Raw genomic sequence first — 10,938 nt, 5'->3', positions numbered from 1 at the left:
TGAATTTAATTATTGCGTTCATCTTTATTATTTAAACAAATATTCAATTTAGTGTAACGTTTGAACTCAATAAAGTGAGGTACACGCGCGAGATGTGTACACCTAAACTAGTAATTATACAAATATATACATATGTCTATAGAATGTTCAAACAAGGTATCTACATTGTATAAGTATGTATAAAATAAAAAGGAGCGAGAAAATCATCAAAATAAAAAGATTGTATTATACATGCGACAATATACAATATACAATACAGTATACAATGTTTATATAAAACGAACTTCATATTCTTCCACGAATTCAAGCATCAAATTCATCTAAATATACTTTAAAACTACATTAATTCGCCCTAAACTTCATGTTTGGGCTCCTCAATACATAATCGATTTTTTACAATCATACTCTGTTGAAACAGAGTTTATTTACAAAAAATTGAGTTTCAAATTTTCAAGTTAGAGCTTTAATATTGGTTGAACATTAAAAAAAAATTCTTGTTATAACTGTGAAATTATAATGTAAATTTGTTATATACTTGGTCTACAAACTTTATAGACATTGCCTTAGATGTACATTATAATGAACAACTATGAATATTTCACGAATCGTAATGGTGAGAGTGATTAATAGTGTATGAAAAATGTGAGCCAACAATGCGTCTGCTAGGGGCGGGCATAAATATCGAAAAGTCGAAATACCAAATCGAATCGAATTTTGTGGTTTTTTCAATTTTATTTTTTCGATTCTATTTTGATTTTTTTATAATAAATTTGGTATTTCGGTTCGATTTTTAGGTTGAGGTAATTCAATTTTTTGATTTAAACAAAAAATTTTAGTATACTTTTTTTTAATTTTGTTTATATATATATATATATATTCAATACATACCCAGTAGTCAGTATCCGGCCCACTACAACCTACCCGAAAGTCCCAAAAGGCCAAAATTCAAATACCTTCTTCAGTATTCAGTAATCAGCAACCCAAAATCTCAAATACGCAACCAACAAAATCCTAATACACTCTCTTAAGTCTTAATTCTAATACATTCTATTAATTCAATATTTATCTGATTTGCCCCCGACTTTACTTGTGGGATTACACTGGTATGCTATTGTTCTTAACTTAATATTCTTTCAATTTCAATGTCCCTTATGGGTGGTTTTAGCAAGCCCAGAGATAAAGGACTTGATTCAATGGCTGTGGTGCGCCGTCTGTTGATTTTGGATATCCCTTTTCTTAGAAATTATGCAATTTTGACATTATTGTTAGTCAATGTATGGATACTGCTTGAAAAAATTGATGATTTTAAAAGCTAAGAATGAGTTATAATTTGTCAGTATCTCTTGTTACTTGTCATTGTTACTTTAAGTATCTTAAAATCAGACATGATTAGTCATGTTATTGCTCCATTAAGTGGTTTGAAACAGACTCTTAACAGCAAGGAAGGACATCAATATTGGTCTATTGGTGTATGTTGATTTTTAGGTCTGTAAACCAATAAGCTTGTTGGTTTCTTAGAAATTTGACTGCTGCTAACATATCAAAGACCTCTCTTAGACACTAGTTAATTTCTTTTCGTTTTCTACTTACATAGTTATTTTACTTCCTGATATTCTAGACGTTAAAATTTCAATCACTTAAAAGAACAAAGTGCAAGTTTGATTTCATTTTCTGAAGTCATCAAGAACACAATCAAATAATTTTTTTATGTACTGTTGTTACTCTCGTGTGCACAACTTTGAAAATGTCGTATAACTTTCATATGTTATATTGTAGGATGGATATTAAAAGAAGCATATGAGTGAGTATCCAAATGAATTTAGCCAATTAAACAGGCCCAAAATCAAAAAATCAAAATTGTTAAATCGAAAAAAATCAAATAAAAAATTACATAAATCGAACCAAATTAATTCAGTTCGATTTTCAATGCGTATAATTTCATAATCGAAAATCAAAAAAATCAAACCTGAACCGAAATATCGAACGCCCACTCCTATGATCTGCTGTGAGTATAACTTATGAGAGGAATTGCTAGCATGGGGTGAATGGAGGATGATGTGTGTGTAAATTGTGGAGAAAATTAGGTGAAATGGATTAATCTTAGATTAAGTTGGGTATGGATAAAAACTAATATTTTAGGCTTACATAATTGAGCTATTTTTTATAGAAACTTTGAAAATGAGCTATATTTTGTAATGTAACATTGTTGAACGTAAATAAGTTCGATAATCAATACCCCTTCTTCATCAATTCTGGAAGAGGTAAATTCGCCTGAATCAACATTATATCCAAACTCATTTCTCTCCTTTGAACTGACAATATAACAATTTTGTCTGGGTTTATCAGTCGAAGCAGGAGAAAATGTAGCTTTATATTTTGTAAAAATTACACAAATACACAACTTATGTTTTCAATATTACAAAAAATTCCAACTCCATAAACATATTATAAAAATTCCAATATATACACAGAATGCTATGTATACGTCGGCTATATTATGTATATTAATAGGGAGAGAGAATAAAGTAATTATAAAAATAGAAGAGAGTGTAATTACTTCCAAAACGGATTGGTATTTATGCTATTTATACTTGTCATATTAAAGACAAAATGTCAGATATATACAAACTGATCATTGTTTTAGTGGTCTATTATTTTTAACATGTGGTATATTATTTTGAATATGTGGTATTTTGGTTGTAATATGACATATTATTTTTAAATATGTGGCATATTTTGTTTCACGTTAAATAATTAACTATGTATATAATTTATGAATTAAGTTTTCAATTTATTTTATATGATAAGAATAAAATTATATATAGGCAAGGCAAAATGCTCTATTGGACCCCTGTATTATGTCAGTTTTGTAAGTTGAACACTTCTACTTGCATATTTGTCATCTGGACCCCTGAACCCACGAAAAAACTACATTTTAAACACTTTTTTGGAGAGTGTAACACACTCTCCGATGTCAGTTGCCACATCAGCTGCCACGCGTGCCACATCATCTGCCACGCATGCCACGTCATCTGCCACGTCATTTAAAAAAATAGAAAAAGTATTACATTAAATTCAAGTGATTTTTAAAATGCTACATAACAAATTAAATATTAAAATTAATTTAATTAAATAAGAAAAATTTATAAATTATAGAAAATTTTGAATAATCATGCTTTTAAAATTTGAAAAATTTGAATAATTATTTAAAAAAATAAAAACAAAATAAAAAAAGTATTACATTAAAATTAATTAAATATTAAAATTAATCAAATTAATTAATTTAAATTTTATTTAAATTAGTAAAAAATTATTAATTAAAATTCTTAACTAATTAATTTATTTAAATTAATTAAATTTTAAATTAATTTATCAAATTTAAAATTCTTACCCAATTTAAATAAATTTTACTTAATAATTAATTAATTTAAATATGATGTACATATTTAAAATATTTAATTTAAATTAATTGTGAGGGGAGGGGCTGGGTGAGGGGCTGGGAGATGGGGTTGCATGGGGCTAGGTGGGGTGGGGGGATGAGGGAGGGTTTAGGTTGGGTAGGGGGCTAGAGGGAGGGGGTTGGGTGAGGTGGAGGGCTGGGGAAGGGGTTGCGTGGGGTTGGGTGGGATAGGGACGGGCTGGGTGGGGTGGTGGGCTGGGGAAGGGGGAGGGATTAAGTGGGGCTGGGTGGGCTGGGGACGGGCTGGGGTGGGGGGGAGGGCAGGGGAGGGGGGGTGGGGGGGGGGGGGGGGGTGGGGAGGGGCTGGAGTGGGAATTTTTTTTTAATTTATTATTTTTAAATTTTTAATTTTTTGTTTAAATTTTTATAAATATTTTAAATAAAAAGGATGGAGGAAAAAAGGATGGGCAGGGGGTGGGGGGGTGGGGAGGGAAAATATATTTTTTTTAAAATTTTTAAAAATATTTTTAAAATAATTTTTTAATTTTTAAAAATATTTTTAATTATTATTAAATTATTTTAGTAATATTTTTAAATTTAAAAAGATGGAGAGAAAAAAAGGATCCTTTTTTCATTTTTTAAAATTTTTTAAACTATTATTTTTTTAAAATTTTAAAAATATTTTAAATTTTTAAAAATATTTTGAATTTTTTTAAATTTTAAAAATATTTTTAAATTTAAAAAGATGGAGGGAAAAAAAGGATCATTTTTTTATTTTTTTAAATTTTAATATTATTTTTATTTTTTAAAATTATTTTAATGTAAAATTGGTCAAAAATTGACCCCCACTCGCACCCCTAGGCGAGTGGTTACACTCTCTTTGTCCTAGTCACTATGACCTTGTCACATTGGCAAGATCAACGGTCAAAGGGTGCAAAATATTAATTTTTGATGGGTTCAAGGGTCCAGATAACAAATATATAAGTAGAAATATTTAACTTACAAAACTGACATAGTACAGGGGTCAATAGAGCATTTTGCCTATAGGCAATTGAAGCTAAATTTAATATCTAGATGAAATTTTAGAATAAATTTAAGTGGAAGTAGTGTATGTGTTTGGCCTAGATAAATTTTTCAATAGTTATCATCTGGTCCTTCTATCCTTTTTCAAATTGTTAAAAATAGTTTCATCAACTTCTTAATTAATTAATTAATTAATTTATTTATTTATTTTTGAAGATGCCAGTTTTACTTTTAATCTTCTTTTTTCCTCTTTAAATCAAGGGGACAGCTGATCTGCAAAAAAAATCTTATATGCAGTATCCTTTCATTCCATTTTAGTTGATCATCTTATTAAAAGTAAATATTTTTTTATTAATTAATTAATTAATTAATTATTTAATTAAAATAGAATTAAATAATTTTTTTTATTCCTACAATTAATAATATACACTAATGTGAATGATTATAATTTCACTGTCCAATTCTATACCCAATGAATATCATTAATATGAATCAGAGTAAAATAATAAAATTGTTCTTTCTATTTATGATTTTTTAATCGCCGTGTAAAGTGAAACGTGCCCAACTAAAATGAGATTGAGGGAATAGTAATTAATAATTCATTAGTGCTTAAAGAAAACGAAAAACTTTAACTCAAAACTAGATTTGTTCTTGAAATGTTATTTGCTTTTTCAATTAAGATGAAACGATATTTTGAATCAAAGAATAATAATAAATAACATAAATACCAATCCTTTTGAAAGTAATTACACTCTCTTCTACTTTTTTAATTACTTTACTCTCTCTTCCTATTAATATACATAACATAGCCGACATATACATAATTCTGTGTATATGTTGAAATTTTTATAATATGTTTACGAAGTTGAGATTTTTTGTAATATTAAAAACATAAGTTGAAACACATCTTTTATAATATACCAAACACACCCTAGAGATCCAAACTTGATGAATCCATTGTAAAAAGTACAGTAAAGAAAGAAGACGGAGAAGCTGGAAATATTCTTTTGTATTTCTTGTGTTTTATTCATGTCAACAAAGCCTTGTTGGAGTCCCACATTGGTAGGTTAAAGGGTTTTGGTTTCCTTATATGGTCTTGGACAATTCTCCCCTCATGAGCTAGCTTTTGAGGTTGAGTTAGGTCCAAGGTTCATTTTTTTTCATGTTATTAGAGCCAGGTTCACTCAGTTTATTGTTTCCGATGATGCCCCCTGTCTTATATTGTCCACGCTCCAAATGTTCAACCCTAAACGTACGGGGGTGTTGGAATCCCACATTGATGGGTTAAAAGGTCCTTGATCTGGTCTTTGGGTTGACGAAAATCAAGTTCAAGTAATCATATTATGCACTTCCTTGGTAGAGAGATATTGCTGAGGTCTGCCAGCAAAAGATATGTCCCTTTTGGTAGTTTCCTAAACACAAGAGATGTGCTGGAATGTTCCAAAAAGTGTATACATAGTTAGCAGTTTGAGACTCGTCACTTTTTCATTTTCAGATTTATACAATGTAAGTGATATGTTTAAACACCATTGTTAGTAATTAGTTACCTTTACCATAGAATCTATTTTGTAGCAAAATACATGAATACAGGAAAGTTATCTAGGAAAACACGTCGACATAATCTTCAGTTGCACCGTAAAATCACATTCTTGAAAATAAATAAAGATATGGTGCAGCTTTATGGCATCACAAACAGTGATTCCTCTGATTGTATTGATGTCATCAACATTGATCAAAATAAAATATCAAAAGTCTAAGATGTTTATCTGTGAGTCTCGTGTTCACGAATTTTGGGGGGCCATTTTGGATGGAAGCTAAGCCTTTAAGTTCCTTTTTCAATTTTTCTTGTCCTTTATCAAAGTTATGTTTTCAAGGAGTTGAAGTTGATATCCTATTGCTCGCGGCAGTAATAATCATGACAAGAAAATAGAGAAAAAATTCCATTCAAAAACTTTAGATGATTATGTCTTTCCGGCATTTAACCAGGTTTATGAGTAACTTGGGACTAACAAAGGAAATACAAAAGTTCAATTGGCAAAAGTATATAGATCCACAGATAAAATTTTTAGTGACCATACATTTTTGGATAGTCATCATGCTCATGAATCGAGTTAATTGAAAGTGGAACTAATTATATATAAAAGAGAAACATCTCAAATTGTAATTTCTTAACTACTATTACTGGCAGTAATAACCATGACCAAAAAATAGATAAAAAAAATTCATTCAAAGATTTTAGACTATTATATCTTTCCAGTATTTTACCATGTTTATGATTAACTTGGGACTAACAAAGAAAATGCAAAAGTTTGATTGACAAAAAATATAGATCAACAAATAACATTTTTAGTGACCATTACATTTTTGGATAGTCATCATGCTCATGACTCAAGAGTTACTTGAAAGTGGAACTAATGATATATAAAAGAGAAACATCTCAAATTGTAATAATTTCTTAACTACTGCTACAACTAACAGTTAGCTGCAAAAGATCCTCATGAAACGTAAATCATTTTGATCTCACTTGAAAAAATAATATAAAGTGAATTCAAACTGCCAAGTGAAGAATAAGAGGGAGAAAAAGGCTTACAGTTAGGCTGCTAATATCCTAGAAACGTAGGAATATGCTGCTTCTGTCAGTGAAGACACATGTTCACATATGCAATTAAATATCTCTATTTGAGAATTACCAACTAACAAATTTAAATTAATCCTACAGACTTATTCAAAGATATCATTAACTGAAAATAGAGCTCTGTCAAAATATAAAAAGGTTTATTATTTTATGATAAGAATTATAAAATATAGTTAATTTCCATAGAAAAGGTAGTAAGTGTTGGCTTCGAAATTGAGAGGGCATCATACGGAAGCTATTAGTTGCAAATCATCATGACGATAATTCAAACGACAAAGAAAAATATAATACTAAAAGCATATTATTGATATGATTCGGCCAATTGACCTACATATTAAAAACTTAAATTAAAAAGCATAAAAACAAATTGAGAGAAGATCTCCCCTAAATAAATCTCTTAAATGACTACATTGTATATGCTATTGTGTTATGGTATGAGAAGGGTCTTCTATTTATAGATGTCCAAAATCTTTCCTCCAAGAAAGAGGTTAGCTAACTATGGAAAAGAATTATATTTTTTTCTTTAAGAAAAAATAAAAGTAATTATGGTAACTTTTATTTTTCTTCTAAGAAAAAATAAAACTTAAATATAGTAAGAAAATCAGGGCAAAAACCCTAACAAATCTCCCCTTTTTGGCTTGATTTTCTTCACTTGATCCGTCTTCTCTTCATATCACGTGCATGAACTTTGTTCTTGATATAATCTTCATAACTGCTGCTTGTCATGGTTAAAAATAAGGTTTAAAATATCATGGTTAAAAATTGGTTTAAAAGTAAAATTTTATTTTCATTTTTAAAGATGCAGCATCAGACGTGTTAAAAATATGGTTGAAACTTGTTCTCCACATGTAGTTCGATAAAAATCTTCATTATCATCCAAATTGTTGCAACTTGATTTTGAAACCGCTTTGAACCTGTTTAATCTCGTCTCACCACACCATTAGACCATTAACCGTAAGCTCTGATACCACTTATTGGGTTCAAAATCGAGAGGGCATCACGCGGAAGCTATTAGTTGCAAACCATCATGGCAATAATTCAGACAACAAAGAACAATACAATACTAAAAGCATATTATTGATATGATTCGGCCAATTGGCCTGCATATTAAAAACTTAAATTAAAAAGCATAAAAACAAATAGAGAGAAGATCTCCCCTAAATAAATCTCTTAAATGACAATATTGTATATGCTATTATTTTATGGTATGAGAAGGGAGTCTTTTATTTATAGATGTCCAAAATCTTTCCTCCAAGAAAGAGGTTAGCTAAATATGGAAAATAATTATATTTTTTCCTTTCAGAAAAAGTCAAAGTAATTATGGTAACTTTTATTTTCCTTCTAAAAAAAAATAAAACTTAAATATAGTAAGAAAATCAGGGTAAAAACCTCAACAGTAAGTTCCGCACTTCGATGAACACAAATCATTATCATATGAGTGTGACATATTGAATCACAAGAAGTGCTTGTTATAAAATACAACTTTTTCAAAGTCCTATTTCTCATATTGAATGTGCCTCAATAAATTATTGAGACATCTATCTTGATACAAGTGCGATCGCGTAAATGGACTTATATGGGTATGTATCAAATTCGGCCAAGTGTGTGAGCAAGAGAAGTTTAATTAAGGGCCCTAACACACCAAAATCAACCACTACATTGCACTAGAGGGGTGCCACCCACTTGAGGGACATTTTGGACATTTTGACTCCTATTTATAATACACTATATAAGGAACAACTTAGGATTTTTGTAACTTAGTTGATTATTTTTAAGACTTGAAACTTGTAACACTTAAAGTTCTCTCTCTAGTCCTGTGAGAGTAAGTTCCAACTGAAACTAGGGTAGATACAAGTGTAGATTCACTTGTGTTTGCACATTGGCTTGAAACGTTGGTGTTTAGAGGAGGTAAAGGCCCTCTTCTGTTAACATAGAGTTAGGTATTTGTTGCGAATAGTGTTAAGGGTCTAAGATTGTAATAATTATTGGGTTCTTAAGATTGTCCCTTCATTTGATCTAACTATTTATCTTGTATCTTGTTGAATCCGTTGGTTTCTTGTTGTTGTTAATGAACCCATAGCTTTCTTCTTGTTGTCACATTGTTGTTCTTGTATTGTGTTGTTAATTTAGTTTGGATGTTGGCTGAAAATTGATGTTGAACACCACATTACATTGAGTTCTTGTTGTTGATCTTGAATCCGAGAGGGGTCACTCAAAGGGTCCTCGGTTCTCTTGAACTTGTGGATTGTTTTGAGTATGTGTTTTGTGTGTTTTTGGCTGATCTGGTATCATTTGATATCAAAGCTGTTGATTTTGTTCCAATAGAATCAATCTTGGGCTTGCTAGAAATTTTTTTTTTGTTAAAATTTAAAAATTCTAGAAAATTTGCAATCTGTCCATTGTTGTGTTCTTGGCCGAAAATTGTGTTCTTGTTGTCTTGGCTGAGATTTGTGTTTGTGTGTCTAGATTTGGTAGTCTTTTTGCTTGTTTAGAGTGTTTCAAGTGTTGGTTTCTTTCTTACTAACACTACAAATGTCTAGATCTAAAGTTTGAGCTTAAAAGAAGACATTGTTGTTGTGAACTTAAAGAAAAAACCGTGAGTTGTGGATTTGTTATGGAAATTGGAGTGGGAGTTGAAGGTGTTGTTATTGAAAGTTGTAAAGTGTTCTTGTTGTTATTCATCACATTCTTGTCTTGACCAACTTGAAAGGTTTCTAATAGATCTAGAAAAGGTGAAGATAAAGTTACAAGACTTGTTGGTGAAGGGACTTGATAAAATCACCTTGACTTGACAATAACTTTTCCTTAAATCATGGGTCTTGTTTGGTGGAATCGTACAAGTCAAAATCACACCTTTTGAGTCTTGAAGTTGAAAAAGGTTACAAGACTTACACTTTTCCACCAAAACCACGTTCATCCATTCCAAATTGAAAAGTGACCAAGTCATCAACTTGTTAATTAGGATTAGTAAAAGTTGCGGCCAATTAGAGGGTGACACCTCACCCAATTACTGTTCACGCACTAATTGAAGCTCAAACTTGGATTGTTAGTTTCTTAATTATTGATTCTTAGTTTCCTTTAATTGATCCGAGAACTAATTAACAAGCTAGTATAATCCTATTAGGTTGTCAATTAGTCCTTTGAAATCGTTGTTTCATGTCATCGTTTACTTGAGTGCTCTATTCGTTTTTAATTCGTAGTACTTTTGGTTCAAGTTCGAACATTACTTCCTTGAATCACCAAAACAAAAATCCATTCCGACTAAGGGGTAGACTTACTCTTCAACTCACCACAAGTTACAAGCTGATTTGCAAACATTTATGATGGCAAGTGTGAGACCACAAAGTGTGTGAGAGAATAGTGGAGATTGTTTGAACTAACATGTGATTGTTTTGTAGGTTTGAATTGTATTGTTGTGTGTGAAATTGTGGACAGATTTGGTGACTTATTGAACCTTAACTTGAAGGGATTGTTTTGGTATGGAATCAAATGAACCCGAGGCCTCAAATGCTCATACAATGGACAGTAATGCCATCAATCTCATTTTGGCTCGCCTTGAAACTATGTCCTGAGATGTGGCTGGGTTGAATGTGGGTCTTGAGAAATTAGATACGGATGTGACATCAATGAGTGGGAGATTAGAACGTGTGGAAAGCCAAAGAAGTCGACCTTCCACCCCTCAAAATATTTCTCCAATTAATACTCTTGGGATCTCGCACCAAATGCTATATCCACCAATTGCCACAAATCAAGCCAATCTTTACTACTGAAGCTGAGAACAAGATAGACCAATACATCCTCCACTCTACCAAGTCCACCAAGAAGGGCTTGGAACCCAAATACCACCACTAAACCCTCTCATCCAAACTCCATTTGACTA

Source organism: Capsicum annuum, chromosome 12, assembly GCF_002878395.1.
Source record: "Capsicum annuum cultivar UCD-10X-F1 chromosome 12, UCD10Xv1.1, whole genome shotgun sequence".
Taxonomy (NCBI): domain Eukaryota; kingdom Viridiplantae; phylum Streptophyta; class Magnoliopsida; order Solanales; family Solanaceae; genus Capsicum; species Capsicum annuum.
The sequence above is the reverse complement of the archived record's forward strand: the minus strand, read 5'-3'. Positions refer to the sequence as shown.